Source organism: Cygnus atratus, chromosome 6, assembly GCF_013377495.2.
Source record: "Cygnus atratus isolate AKBS03 ecotype Queensland, Australia chromosome 6, CAtr_DNAZoo_HiC_assembly, whole genome shotgun sequence".
Classification (NCBI taxonomy): domain Eukaryota; kingdom Metazoa; phylum Chordata; class Aves; order Anseriformes; family Anatidae; genus Cygnus; species Cygnus atratus.
In genome coordinates, this window is record NC_066367.1 from 9400570 (window position 1) to 9415908 (window position 15339).

Consider the following 15339-nt stretch of genomic DNA (forward strand, 5'->3'; position numbering starts at 1 on the left):
AGCCAGACCCTTAAATGTGGGAAAGCACCAGCTTTCGAGTGCTTGGTTGGGTTTTCTTAATGCCGTAGTTTTGCATTTAATTATCTCCATCTTGGGAAACCTTTACAAGGGGAGGCAAAGTGGCTCTGAAATGTTTTATTAGCCGGTATTAAGTTTATTGCATCGGTACAAGAAGCCAATCTAAAATAACCTAAATGTACAGATACATATCTCCGTGGGTTTTCCAGGAATGCCACGCTTGAAGCAATGCCTTATGCTGTAAGCATAATTCTGAGGTCAAGGTTTTAGGGAAAGGTGTGTCTTTTCACCCAGGGTGCTCCTGAAAATTGGGGCTGTACCCAAGTGAGATTTGGGCACGTGGGAGTCCCCAGTCCCTCACCCGTGTGGGTGATGTCCAGCTTCAGAGCATTCAGGGACTGCTAGGGAAAGGCAGGAGGCAGCAGGCTGGGCACTGCCTGCCTGCCCACGGCTACGCTGGACATCTTGGGACAAAGAGCCCCAGCAATTAGCAAGGCCTGCACTCTGGATGATTTATGGGATGGCAGGAGCGGGTCTGTCCTTCGGTTAAAGCAGATCCGAAACAGATGTCTAACCTTTATCTGCCGGGACGGAGGAGCAGACAGGGGAGAGAAAGACATCCCAGTTTCCATGAGCTGCCACTCCGCTCTCTTCCAAAGTCAGCTCATAAAGAAAAATGAGCGCCACCAGCCAGGAAACTCTGCTTTGGAGGAATATATGTTTTGTTTTGTCGCTGGCTGCTATAGAGACCCCGCTGAAATAAAAGCACGGCCGGCTGCCGTGACCTCACCGCCTTGCTCTGCAAAATCCCGCTGTCACAGAGATGTAACCCTGAGGATTTGGGTCTGAAGCCTCACACATGGTCACCCCTTTGGCCTCCTGGAAAGAGGGGCTGGAAGGGCAGATGGAGGGACTGAAGCTTTGGGGATGCCACCTATGTTTTTAAACAAGGCTTGGGTGTTTCACCATCCCAGGGAAGGGGAGATTTTGGGACACCCGTGCTGAAAAGCTTTTGGGATGGGTGAGCCAAAGGGGGACCACACCAACTCAAGTGGTCTGTGCCAGAGGTGTGCACCCTCCTAGCTCAGTTCTTGGTCAGGGAAGTACCTGGGAATAGCACCCAGCTCTCAAACCTGCCCAAAAAAACAACCTCCAAACCTGCTTCAGCAGGTGGAAGATGCCAGAGCTCACGCCTGGCTCCCAGAGGCCACCCGCACCCTTGGGTGAGCTGCAACTCCCTTCTCCAGCAGGGAAAAATGCAGGAAAACCCCAAAATCCCCTTTCTATCCCAAAGGCTTGTGAGGTGAAATCACCCCAGTGTGCTGCTGGGGTCCTTGTCCAAGATGTGAAGGGCTCCACTGTAGAAAGGCAAAGGCCAAAGGCGTTATCACGCTTGAAAACAAGGCAGGAATCATTTAATTTGTATGTAATTAATGTATATTACATAGCCGATGTACAGAACCTGAAGATTTTGAGCATGGTCAATGAACTGAAGTGGATGTAGAAATCTGAAAGGCCTGAAAAAGGTTGTTAGGCAGGAAGGCAGCTTTTTGTTATTTTGAAAATATTTGTCCAGCTTTCCAGCAGTGATTAATTCTGCAGACAGGGAGAACTGATCAGGTTCACTGCAGTGAGCCTGATGTTCCCCACTAACCCGTGGCGGTGCCATGCTCGCTGCCTTATTTTCTTACTTCCAAAACTGCTGGAAGTGAAAAACGAGCTTGGAAAAGCCCCTGAGGATGTGCAGACCCAGCTCCCCATATGCTTTTATTGCTTTCCGTGTTTTTTTTGTGGCCGTCAGGGTGCTCCCTTAGGAGCACCCCTTCTTTCCACCTGAAAACCCAGATGCAGAGCAGGTTGTAGGCATCCATATGGGCCTAAAAGCAGCATATAGCCCAAAGGGGAACCGAAAAATGCAGGTATTAACTCAAAAAAACCCTTCAGTGGACCATAGAGGAGCTACATCTCGCTCCGCAGTGGTGTAACATCGACGAAGTGCAACTCATGGTAGAGGAAAAAAATGAAACCCGTGCTAATTCTCCCAGCGAGCGTTTCCCAAGGGAGGATGCTCCCTGAAGCAGGACAAGTCAGGGCGTCCTCACCAAACAGCCTCTTTCTTCCCACTTCCCAGCAGGCCAAGGTGGATTTTTGGGTTCAGCCGCCAAGCACAAAAGCATCTGCTGCTGGGGAGAGCGAAATGAGCCCCCGAGTGCCTGGCATGGCTTCATCCTGAAAGCGGGAGGGAAGAATTTCAGCATCATTGGGTTAGGAAGAAGCACACTGAGAACGGCACCTCATTCCCACCCCTCTTCCCATTGTGACAGGCAGCCACTGGAACAGCTCCTTTTTTAATTTTTTTTGGGGGGGAAAAAAAAAAAAAAGGCATTTTTGCTTGCAATCCAGAGCCAAGCTGATTGCAAAAGAGCGCGCTGTGTCCTGGTCAGCCCCGCGCAAGCTGTGTTCCTCTGCGGGGCCGGCTGGTGCCGGTGGTCACGTAAAAAGGAGAGGGGAGAAGAACAGCCCCTTGCAAATCTTCTTGACAGCCAGCGCCTGGAAGTGGCTGCTCCTGGAGAGGACGAGCAGAAAGGATTTGCTCCTGCAGCAAACCCATCTCCCAAGCGGCTGCCTCCTACTCCTCCTCAACCTCCTCCTCCTCTTCCTCCTCCCCAGCCCAGGCTAATTTTGTGTCGGTCCCCACCAGCAATCTCAGGAATTTCCATGGCGACGTGTCTAAGGAACAGACGCCGATTGCTCAATCAGCAGCTACGCTCACAGGCTGAGACCTGGAGAAGGGAGAGCCCGGAAAAAAAAAAAAAAAAATCCCCCAAAAATCCCAAGCAACAACGCTGGTTGGAAAAAGCAGTCAGAGGTTTGAAGTGCATCCAGACCGCTGCTCTGGAAATCAGGCTGAAAAATCTTGTGACATCAGGCTCTCCGCGGAGATGGCTGCTATTTCCCAGCTGGGAAGCCCTGGGAATGCCGACAGCAGCCCTCGGTGGGCTTGGAGGAGCTGGGGAATCGAGGCCACGGTGCCCGAGCTGCGTTCTGCAGCAGCTCCTGTTGAGTGCCAAGGGGAGGCTCCGGAGAGCACGGAGCACAAATAAGGCTCCATCAGTCATTATATTTGCACCAAAGCACCCCCAGCACCTTGGGATGACATGGGGGGGGCTTTTCCTGGAGTATTTTGCACCCTTTTGCATTGGGATGTCCCCTGTGTTCGGCCTCTGCTCCAAAAACAAGCGGCACATTTCCATTTTGTCTCAAAGGTCCTGATGTCTCTTTGCACGGTTTTTCCTGAAAAAAAAAAAAAAGAAGGATGCTAGAAAAATGAAGGGGTCACTTTTAAAACAGCAGCAAGCAGGAAAAGGTGCAGTGCCTGGTGCTGGGAGGCTGTAGGAGGGAGAGGTGAAAATCAGAGCCCCCCCGCACTTCTTTCCACTTGCACGTGCCTTCAGGTGGTTTTGCCAAGGGAGACACCGTGACCCCAAATTTATCATTGATCGCATCCCCTGCAGGAATAACACCAAGTTGCCATACCTGGGGAGCTGTAAAAGGGGAGAAAAAAAAATAAAATAAAACAAAATTATGATTAAAATGTACCACCTGTCCCTCCCGCAGACCTGCTCCTGCAAGATGCTCTGCACCTCCTGCAGACCCCTGGACCCGTGCCATGGCTCGGACCTCGGTGGTCCTCCCAAAACGGGACCCAGCTCCTCGCCCCCCATTATTGTGGTTATTGCCCCCCTAAGAAAAAACCCTACGGGAGCTGCACAGAGCTTCATTTATTTCATTTTTTTTCTGCACTCATTTTTTTTGCTGTCCTGCTGCCTCCCACGCAGATCCGGGATCCAGCGGCGAGCGGCGTGAGCTCATGGCTGGGGCGCCGCCAGCCTGGCGGAGGAGGGAGAGAGGGGGGAAAGGAGGGCTGAAAAAGGGAAAAAAAAAAAAAAGATGCTTGAGGACAACCCTGGATGGCTCTACAGAGTCTTATGGAGGGGATAGGTGGGGAGGTCACCGAGCTGGGTAAACCCTGCACCATGCAGGGGCGTTTCTAGCTCCTGGGAAGGTGCTTTTGGGGTCTGTCTGGTGCTCCCCCTGATTATTGTCTTGCTCTAAGATTTGGTGGAGATGAAGGGGAATTTGGTCAGACCTGGCAAACCGTGCAAATAGCACCAGCTTTGGGGTCCACCAGGACAAAGCCCACCTGTGAGCTTACTCTGTGGGGTAGGAGGAGGAGAGCCCCATCCCGCATAGCCCCTGGGGCTGCTGAGGACAGGGAGCCCCCTTTTCCCTGGGGAAGGGCCCTTCCTCGACAGACGAGCCGCAGTGCAATGCAATTAGCAGTAATTAGCCCTTCCTTCCTCCCTTGGCATCCTTTTTGGAGGCACCCTCAGCTGGTGACCGCAAAGCTTTGCCAGAGGGGTCGGCTGCCCTTTCCCTGCTCCCCCGCCTCTGCTGCGGGTTTATTTTTGAGCTCGGATGTCCCCGGGGTTGGGAGAACCTCAAGAAATTATCGTGGTGCTATTCAGGACCGGGAACCGGTGTGGGCACGGTGGGGACTGGGAACAAAACCCATCCCACCCGTACTGCCGCTGTCCCAGAGCCAGGATGGATTATGGCTTTTTTGGTCCCGTTTTAGCAACTTTGCTAGGGATCAGAAGAGAATTCAGCACTAATTTCCAGCGCAGCATCTTAAGGCACTGAGATCTCCCCATCCCCAAACACCTGGACTGCCCTGGGGGCCAGGACCCCCGGGATTCAGCTCCCTGACTCCCGTGCAGCCCTATAGGAGTGCCACAGGTTGCTGCTATATTAGCAGTTATATTTATATATATTTGCTATTTTAGCAGTGGTTGAGCAGGGTTGACCCACGCCACAGCCACTCACCTGGGCTCAGAGGGCACGAGGCAACAGTTAAAGGCCACCGATGCCAACCAGGTTTCGGCTGCAGGAGGCTGGTTTTGGGCACGGGATGGTGAGGAGCAGAGCCAAGCACCATTGTGGCTGGGGAGGGAAGAGGAGGAGGAGATCTGCTTGAAACAGAAAATATTTTATGACCCCTTCTTCTGAGGCCAGCATCCTGGGGGACCTTTTTTGGGTCTGCAAATGTCAGGAAACCTCCTCGCAGCCCCAGGGGGGTTCAGCCCCACCATAAATCACGGGGTGTGAGATCCTCCCTGTCTGGCACCCCAGCAATGCCCCCAAGCTGCACCTTTTCCAGGGCAGCCTCAGGCTCGGATGTTTTATCCTTCAGAAAGACAAAAATACGTTATGCTGGACTTTCTCCTCCTTTCTCTTCAAGGGATTGCATCCAGCAGCATTCCTGGCCGCAGGCTGCTTTCGGGAAGCTGTTTGTAAGATCGACACGGGGTCATTTTTCTTCCTGCCTTCACCCGCCCGCAGCAGCCCAGCCGCCGAGCCCACTGCAGCCACGCAGCGACGTTTTCCAGAGGCTGGAGGATAGCTACCAGGCGATCCCAGGCAGAATTTCGAGTAATTTCCTCAATTATTATTTTTTTCCCTTCCTTCATTTACACCGGTTTCTCAGAAAGCATCGCCACGGCTCCTTGCAAGCTAGGCTTGGAGAAACCCACCGCTGTCAGCTCAGACCTTCATCATTGCCGAGGCCATGTGGGGTGAAATATAAAGTTATTTAAGGGGAATTAAAGTCATTTAATAGCAATTTTTGTACCTGCTCAGCACAGCATGCTTCAGCCCCCTCCCAGGGTCCTGCTTGCTTTGGTGCAGCAGCGTGGAGAGGGGGACATTGAGCTGGAAAGCAGCACTGACAGTTTTTTATGTTACAGAATGTTAAAATAGTCACTGCCACTAAAGATTTGCTAGAGAGCAGCCCCAAAATACCCAGCCTGGCCCTCGCAGCCTCCAAACCCTCTCATCAAACTCCTCATCTCTGCCTTTCTGCCTCTCTCCAACCTGCTCTCCCCCTGCCCTCCACCTCCCAGCAGTGCAGGGCTGGGTTGAAAACGCGTCCCCAAAACCTTCGTTGTTTGGCCCATTTCCCCCCGTTTTTTCAGCAGAAACATCCGAGCGATATTTTGAAGCAAACAAAAGCCAGGAGCGAGAGCCCAATGTTCCTGGCGGTCGCGCCGCTGAGATGCTCTGGAAAAATCCTCCCTGTCCTGCTTCTGGATCAGTGCAACCAATTTGGGGCTGAAAAGGGGAATTGTCCCTCCCTGACCCCTTGGGATGAACACCAAATTTTCTATGAAAAAAAAATAATTAAAAAAAAAAAAGAAGAAGAATAAAAGCCTGCATCCACTGCTTATCACAGGGGCAGGAGAACGACAAATTAGAACAGAACGGAAGTGATATGGAGGTGAATTTTCCCTACAGCCCAGGCAGGCTGATTTATGGCAACAACTTGCCGTGCTCAGCCTTGCAAATCAGTGCTCAAAGTGGAAACCAGAAAGTGCAGCCCGACCACAGGCAGAGGAGAGGGGCTGCTGAGATGGGTGGCAGCGACCATCCTGAGCTCTTCCCCAGTGTGGATGCGGATAAAAAGCAGGCAAAGCCCAGCAGTCCATCCTCAACGAGCCTGGTGGCAGGCCAAAGGACAACGCTAGCAAAGGAAAAGGTTCTCAATTATTTAATTTGGTTCCTTAATGCCCTGAAAATGAGGACAGGCTGCCAAGCCAAACAGAGCTGGCACAGCCAGGAGGGAAAAAGTTAGGTGCACTTTTGATTTATGAGTTGGCTGCAAGCCTCCATCCCGGAGATGTCTTTCATTTGGGGCTTTTAACAGTTTGTTTCATCAGGTGAGGATGATAACAAGGGTGCTCATGTGTTTTTTGGGTTTGCTTCCCTTTCCTACCCGCTCCAGGGTCCCCAAACCCAGCTCGTGCAGGTGGTGGAGGGGGGCAGAGGGGGACAAAAGGAGCCAGCAAGGAGCAGGAACATTTCCAGGTCCAGGCTGATCTAAGCACATGGCTGGCCAGGACACCACCTGTGATGCTTCGTGTCCAAAACCCCAATTACCCACCCTCCACATGGCTCTGCACCTCCGCTTAGACCTGAGGGGAGGGAAACAAACAAACAAAAAGAACAAAAAGATAATTTTTTCTTCCATTTACATACTTACATTTTGGCCAAATACTTCCAGTCTCACAAGCCTGGGACAGGTGAGGTGGGGGCTGCCATCACGGACCCATGCACAGGAACATCCTGCCCGTTGCAAGGCCAGAGGACCAGCCCCATTTGCCCTTTTTTCTTTTTTTTTTTTTTTTCCTCAAAGCTGGGGAGCTTCCTGCAGCTCTGAGCTCCACTGGAGCCAAGCCCCTGGAAGAAGCAGAGGTGTGAGCTGGGTTAACATGGAAGGGACGGCAGTTTTACAAGCCTCACATCGGTTTGTAGGAAAACATGAAGGGGAGGCAGAGAGCACTGACATGGGCACTGGGCCAGAGCCCAGGGCTGCCCGCATGCACCACACATCCCTTGTGCCCCTGTTCCCATCCTGGCATGGAGAAGGGAAACAATTAATGTGGGTGAAACGATGCCCAAGGCCACAAACAGCCTTGTTAGGGGAAGCAGGATGAGGGAAGCAGCGGTGGGTGCTGGCTGCCTCCTCCTGCATGTGCTCAGGGCTTGTGAGCAACAAGGGCAAGATGATACTGATCTCTGCAAGCAGGGACCCATTTCCCATAAATGTCCCAGAAAACCCTAACCCAGGAGCTCCCGAGAGCAGGTCCCAGGTTTATTTGGGTTTTGTCAACTCCTTCCTCACCCTGCCATTCCTCTGCTATAGGGTACCTACTTCTGGCTGCTACCAGAGATGCACCAGGCTGGAAAATGCTTGATGTTGTTTGTGCCTTGCTGAGGAGGAATCGCCGTTGTCTGACTTCTGCCTCCTCTTCATCTGCAACCCGATGTACAAAAAGCTGCAAAATCTCCTTTTTCAGATGCGATTCCGAAGCATTTTCTTCAGCCTCTGAACCTCTCACATGATTGTGCTGGCACCAGAACCAGAAAAGTTTAGTCATGGCCTGTGTCCCTCCTGTGCCAAGGAGGACAAAAAAGAAAACAACCAAATTCAAAGCTAGCCGATGGCCTAAATCCCAGCCCGGAGCTAATGAGCTGGAGAGGCACAGAAAAAGGGGGGAATTTGCCCCAGGAAGGGTGTCCAACGAGTGGGAATTAGCCACGCGGATATCGTCTCTGTAAGGGAACATCCAGTTCCAAAAAAAATAAGCTTTCAGGCCAACAAGCAAATAAGGGAAAAAAAAAGCCAAAAACCCGCAAGGTGAGCCCAAGGACTTTGAAGAAGTTCGTGCTATCAAGGATTTCCCAAGCACGTGGGAGCTGTGCTCTCCCTGCTGCAGTAGCCTCCGCCAGGGACCTCGTAGCCACCCCATGGGAAGCCAAGCTTCCACCTCTGGCCGCAGCCCGTCCAAAAAAGATGAGTCAAAACTCGGGAAACTCTTGCTGTTACCTTAAAAGTTAGGGTTTCTTAAGAAAATACCAGAATTGTCTTTCCTCACAGCCACCATCACTTATTCCAGTGGGTTTTTAGGGGGTGCCTGCTGGAGCTTTCCCATGGATCCTTCCCACAGAGGACTGGATACTCCCCGAGCCCCAGCGAGCTGGGACTTTGGGGCGGAACCTGTGACTTTAGTAAAACCAGGCAGCTCCATAACCCCAGTGACTGCTCTGGCTTCACTCTCACTTTTCCTACTCCTGAAAGAAAAGAGGAAGAAAGCAAAGCAAAAGCAAACCCCATCAGATGCTTCCCTGGCTTTTAAGGCAGAAATTGCAGTTTAGCTGCTGAGATTTTTTGAGCCAGGTCTGCCATGGAGCACGGACAGCCGAAATTCAGCCTCCCAGCACTAAGCCTCGCTCCTCCGCCCTCCGGCTCCGTGCCCAGCTTGGCCAGGACACTGTGCTGGGAGACACGTCTGCAAATGCCCATTGCATGAATCAGGGCAAGACTTCACCCCTTTTTTTCTGCAGGAGAACCACCCTGGCTTGAGGTGATGTGTGTGTGCGTGCCTACACCTAGCGATGCACGCACGTGTTAATCCACAGACTAACCTCAGTAACCAGGGTCGGATGTGAACAAATGGCTCCAGTGATTTTTTTTTTCTGGAACAAATTTCCCTGTTCGTGATCCGTGATCTTAAAATATATGGAACTACGATGTCAAAGTGGCCACGTGCTTCCTACTGATTGTAGGTTGTATAGTTTTGGTTGTGCTGGTGCTAGATTTCATTCTGAAATCAGCAGGATGAGGGTGAGGACTCAGCTGAGACCTTCAGCAAGATGACTGCCACCTCTAAGATGCAACAGGAATTCGTGCTTCCCAATAAGCCACGATTGCCACCTCTGAATTTATATTTCCCAATAAGCCATGCCATGAACTGGTTGGTTTTGCGAAGACACAAGACCTTATTTGAAAAGACTCCAAGGAACGTAAGCACTGGGTAGCACAAAGCAAGCCAGGGCTGGGCTGAGAGCTGGGGTGACAAATAAATATGAAAAGCCATGCTTAGGTAGACAGCACAAGCAGCCACTGGAACTTCACCTGATATGTCCTAAAAGAGATGAGCTTTGTCCAACTCCTCAAGCAAGCTGAGACATCGGGTGGTCAGGCACTGTCAAGGAACTTTTGGGAGAAAGAAACTTCTGGAGAAATGAAGGTCTGGGCAAAGCCTAAATGGTGGAATGAATTCAGAGAAAAGAACTATAAAATAAAAGCTTGCATAGGTCAAGGGGCTAAATTATGGGGAATTTCATAAGGACATGCAATTCAAGCCCTTAGTCCTTAAATGGATAAAAATGCTCGGATACAGTGGAAGTAACACCGGGATAAATGCTGTCCACAGGCTCTGGCAAGACTGAGACAGCTGTGGGCAAGACAGCCTGCCAGGCTTTGCGTGGGTCAGGTTGCCCAAAGCCTCAGGGCAGGGCTAAAAATGGTGAGAGTGGTTAAAAATAAAACCAAAAATACCTGAGATCTTGGGATCTCACGGAGAGAGGGAGGTCAGCTACTATGGAAGCAGCTCTGAGCTGCCGCTCTGGCCATGTTGGGCCATCCCGTGCTGAAGAGTCCCATGGTGTATTTGGTTTTTTGGTTTTCCTCTACTGCCACCATCTTCCCTACATTGCAGGGAGGGACCCATGCCTGTGCTCCATGGTTGAAGAAGAGTCTATGCTGCTAAACTGTGCAAATAAACTCTCAGTATTACAGTTCCCAAGTTCCCACTTTAATTTGTTGTGCTAACAACGTGCCCGAAGCATTTGTTAAGCCCCAGGGAGGATTGGAGCAACGTGAGCAGTGAGACTAATGGCCTGAGGTTGCATGCCAGAAAACAGTAGCTTCTTTACAGGACAGATACACTATGTAGGCTGAAGTTTGTTTATTGCAAGTTACAGCTAAATTAAGGGAATTTTATAAGGTGCAAAGTCCCCTGCTATGTGTCAGATGTATGACAAGAAGTGCTTTCCTCCTTCCCCTGAGCACCACACAGGCCAGTGGTGGTGAGGGGCACTGCTTGCTGATCTTGCCCCCGACAGCAGTCCTCTGCCATGAGAAACATACTGGGATATTTCCATTTTAGGAAATGAGCCGTTATTTCACTTTTTTTTTTTGGAGCCCTTTCATGACACATTCTACTCCTCGCAGTACATCGAATTATCAGCAAATCTCCCCAACTCCTTCACACTTGGTGGTGGCTGCTTGGAGGACAGCTTGTTGAAATAGCCTAAAAGCTACTGAACGTGTGATGGGGCTTACTGAACAGAGTATGCTGGGGCAAAGCTCCAGGACCTCCTTCTCCAGCTACGCAATTGCGTCCTGTAGCCTTGGAACCAGGGTTAGAAGGGTATTAAGGCTAAGACCCATTATATTACCTTTGCCCTTTCCATTGGCCTAAATAAAGAAAAGAAATTAGCAAGGTATGTTTCTCCCCATCTGGAATATGGGAATTAGGCATGGGAAGGAGAAGAAAAAAGCAGGGCCACACAGATCCTCAGCATTCACCTTATAATGACACCTAACAGCATTACCCTGTAGTTGCCGTCCATCTCATGCCTAAATCCAGCACTTGAGCTACCAGGTACAAATCTGGCTCTTCTCACTCAGTCCTTAGCCCTACCTCTACTGTGAGTTTGGAGCTCAGCAGAGCACAAGAAGCTCATCAAAACACCACCATAATTTTCTATTCCCAAATCCATGTGCTCTCAAAACCACCTTTCTCTTCCTATTGCCTGTAAGTAGAAGCAAGCCTGGAAGGAAACACAAATCCTTTGGGGAAAGGCTTCACTTTGGATGAGGAACCTGAACTAGTTTCAGGGCTGTTCCAGAGAAATGAACCCCTGCTGTGGTTCAGGTCATGTCACAGCCCATCTTAACCCTTGAGGTCAATCAACATACACCAAAAATCATTCAGAAAGTCCCTGGCAAAACCAGGGATAAAGCCTGTATTTCTTGAACCCCGAACAACATGACTATTGCCCTTCTCAAGCAGTTCTTCTTCCCTTGTTGTCAGCTGCTCTTAGTGTTAATGCTTCTGCAGTTGTTGGCTTTCAGCTATTTCCACTGAATTGCAGTATTTTCAAAGCAGAATCATGAAGCAATAGCCTAAATGCTGGCAGTCTTGTAGCTGACGATAAAAATCACTCAGATTCCAAGAAATGCAATCCTACACAAGTAATACTACATTTTATCGCTTTTCGCTTCATTTTTTCCCCAAACTGCTTTGTTTCTTTGCCTTCAATTGAGCTCTTGCCACTGAAGTCAATGGAAAGAATGTCTTAAAGTTGCTGGAGGAAAATCCACGTGAGGACATCCTATATCTGAGCATTCATAGAAACGTAGAATACATACAAATGTAGGGTAGGCTTCCAAAAAAATAACTCCATGTGATGGCTTTTGCCTGCCATTCCAGTTTTCCCTTTATTAGCTGGTGAGTGACATGGCTTTTTTCTCAGCTACCAAACTTACCATCTAAGCAAGCAATCAGAGGGAACAGGGAACCTGGAGGGAAGGGGCCTTTTGGCAAGGACATGAACCCCATCCTGCTGAAGCCTGAGGGACAGCACAGGGCACAAGGGCTGGGGGATGTCTGCATGACAGCCACAGCAGCTCAGAAATCGGAGATTTATGAACCACGAAAACCACATGCATGAATCCACCAGTAAAGGCCAGTCCAGCTCCTTGCATCTTTATCAAGGATGCAGCCAGATCATTTTTGTCAGGCATTCAGTTCATCACTCTCCTGCTTTGCCTTGAAATGCTTCTGCAGGGATGCAGGCACCAGGCTGGAGAGGAGGCTCCCACCTTGCAGAGCCAGCCCCAAGAGCAGCGGTGCTGTGGCACAAGGCTCTGCTTTGCCTCGTGGTGACAACCCCATGCAGAGATTCCTTAAGGACACGAGGATGAGGGGACCGTGGCAAGGGTTTCCATTTATGACTCACCAAACCCTGGCTTCATGCTCAGGGCTGGGTTCAGCTGGCGTTAGACTGAACCAACATCACAAGGCAAAGCATCCGGCAGTCCCTTCTTGGTGTGCTGCATCGATTGCCACCCAGGGCTGCCTCGAGGCCATCGGTGCTTGGCCACCCACCAGTAATGGCCTCCAAAGGAGGCATCCCTTTGGAGAGCAGCAGTGACAAGACACGCAATGGTGACAAGAGAAGCACTGCTTTTCCTCCCCTTACCACGGAAGGAAAAAATCACTGCATCACCCAAAGTGATCTGGCAGGGGATGTGGCTTCCAGACCACAGGGAACATGAAACATCTGAAGATTTGTCTATGGGTTCACACACTGACAGGCAGAAAGCCCTAATGAGCTCTGGAAAGCTTGTGCTCAGTCCCAGTCCCATAAGGAGGAAAGATTAAAGGACTGCAACCTCAGGGATCGGGGCTGTTCCGAGGTAGGACATACACCCCAGGCCCAGAGCATGCTCAAGACAGCCACTTTGATTTCTCCTTGAATGCATTAACGTGCAGAGCGGAAATATCTGGAGCTCAGCTGGGACAACACAGCACAGCTGGGGACCCTAGAGGAATCGGAGGCTTTCTGGACTTCTTCGAACACTTCCTTCTTTTTCTCCCCCCTTTTTATTTTTTTTTTTTCCTAAAAAGTGTTTTGCTTCCCAGGGAGAGATATTAAGTTCATGATGTAATAACTGCGGTGAGGGCTGTACTTTGACTACAGAGGGATGTGCAGTCACAGAAATATGAAATGCTATGGGAAAAATAGCTTTGTTAAAATTAGCCTCCTCTCACTCAGCACTGTAGAGAACTGATCTTTAAATCCAAACTCTGCCTTCAGACACACACAACGTTAACCAAAATTTGCAAGCATCCTTCTCATATGCCCAAACAATTTTTGCCTGCCTTAAAACCATAAGTTTTACACTCTTTAGTCTATTCTTGTGTTACATTAAAACACAAACCAGCTGCTCGGTGGCTGGGCAAGCTCCTACCACCACACAGAGGGACCAGGGGCACTTCAGCCTGTCTCAATTGTAAGGAGGCCCACAAGAAATAAAAATATTTGCACTTTTGGGACTTCTCACAGATATAATTGAGAGCTTTTGCAGATTACCTGAAAACTTCAAAGCCTGGAGTTTCACAGACCTGTGGAGCTTCTCCCTGTGCTTCCATCAGAGCAGCACTAGGGGTGTCCACTGCCCACCAGTAGTTGCTCATTCCCTGTGCATCCACCCCAGCAGTGGCAATTTCCTTTCAATCCTTAACTATTAAAATCAGGAGCCTAAAAGGAGCAAGCTCCCAATGTTCTTTATCTCTCTGTGCATTGTGTTAGGCTGAGCTGAGGCTATGGTTCAACGTGTCGCATGAGCATCCAGAAATACCATCAACTGACTTGCTAAGCAACTGCACCAAACTCCACTGAAAAGAGAAATTATGATAATAAAGAACCCTGCAAGGATTCTAGAAGTTAAAATGCCCGCTGAGCTAGGTAAGCAGGACCCTGCAGCCAACAGAGGGAGAGAAGCAGCTGCACAGCATGACTCAGTCTGTCTGAAGGTAGGTGGGAGGAACATGTATTTGAGCCAGCCTCTTCCCTGGGGAGGCAAACCCCACTTTGCAATTTTTTTACATTTCAGCCCAATGTTACAGCAATTTCCAAATGACTTTTGCCTTTTTTTGCAACATGTCCAGTGTCTTTGGGTGCCTTCTGGAAGAAAGGGCCTCTGTGGATGTCGACTGTGAGTCACTTGGAGGAAAGGGAGGCCCCCTTGAAGCTGTGGATGGAGCTGGTTCTCAGTACTGCTTGTGAGACTCAAAGAGCTGTAGGCGTCCACAGCCACAGAAATCTGTGTAGGGGCTCGTGGGGAGGGTTGGGAACAGTGACCAGTTAGGTCCTGAGCCAAACCAGGTCAGGATTTTTGCTCTGTGAGTCTGATGACCACGTCCAACAGCTGAGGGAGGAATGAGACAGGAACGTCATCAGGAGGATAGCCATGGAAATTGCTAGCATAAGGCACGGAGCCAAAGGAGAGGAAAGAAGGGAGCGAGTCCCCACAGAGCACACACCATGTGCTATCTTCCTGTCAGCAGCTATTCCCTGGATGTTCAGCAGGCTGTGGCCAGTTCAGGTTTTCCAAAATGCTCCCTTCCATCCCTGAAGAATACCACAGGCTTCTCTTAATTCAGACTCCCTAGCCAGAAATTACAAGTTCAGGTTACGCTGAAATAGTGGGTTTGAGGTTTCAGGGCACACAAAAGCTCGCACACAATACGCGTTTTACGAGGCTGATGGCCCACACGATTGACACAGTGCCTGTGCCCATGGTGAGGTATTTGAGTGAGATCCAAGGCCTTCAAACAAAGCCAAATCTTCCAGCTTTTATTTGGTGATGCATGCTTTTTCTTGATAAAGCTGTCTTGTTTTGATAACCTTGCTGGAGGACTGAAAAACCAGAAAGTGGCTTCTGCAGGGTCACTTCTGGATGTTAGGAATGGGCAGGAGCAAGAGGGAGCAGCAAGCGCTGTAGGAGCCCTCTGGGTTTGTGGCCAGAGAAGGCATCTGTGCAAAGAGATGAGCACATCTCTCCATTGCTGCTGGCAGCCCTCACTCTGACAAGAAGCTCAGGGCTATCGAACAACAAGAGGTGGATAAACAAACCATGGAGCTGGGTGTGCCACCAGAAATGAAATTTTCAGCTGCAATTAGCTTTCTTACCTCTGTAACAGCAGCAGCAAACGAGTCCCCCAACGTGGTGTATTACAGGGAAATGGGACAGGTCATTGCTGTTCGGTACAGATGGCTTCCCCTGCATGCAGCTGTCCTTATCAGCTATGGGAGATGTGAATATTGCTGGCACCAATCTGAAAC

The 15339-nt window shown here is 50.1% G+C and overlaps 1 long non-coding RNA gene across 9 annotated transcripts in view; it reads right to left on the reverse strand.

Annotated features, from left to right (window-relative positions):
- The window catches only part of LOC118257852 (uncharacterized), a 50372-nt gene continuing 35033 nt past the window's right edge, over window positions 1–15339 (reverse strand). For 5 of the 9 annotated variants that reach the window (XR_007708485.1, XR_004781725.2, XR_004781722.2 and 2 more), the window contains 5 exons: window positions 15187–15338; window positions 9554–9681; window positions 7790–8029; window positions 7118–7314; window positions 1–3312 (listed from right to left, as the gene is read on the reverse strand). This is a non-coding gene — a long non-coding RNA (uncharacterized LOC118257852). The other 4 variants (XR_004781718.2, XR_004781715.2, XR_007708486.1 and 1 more) reach the window with 3 other exon arrangements.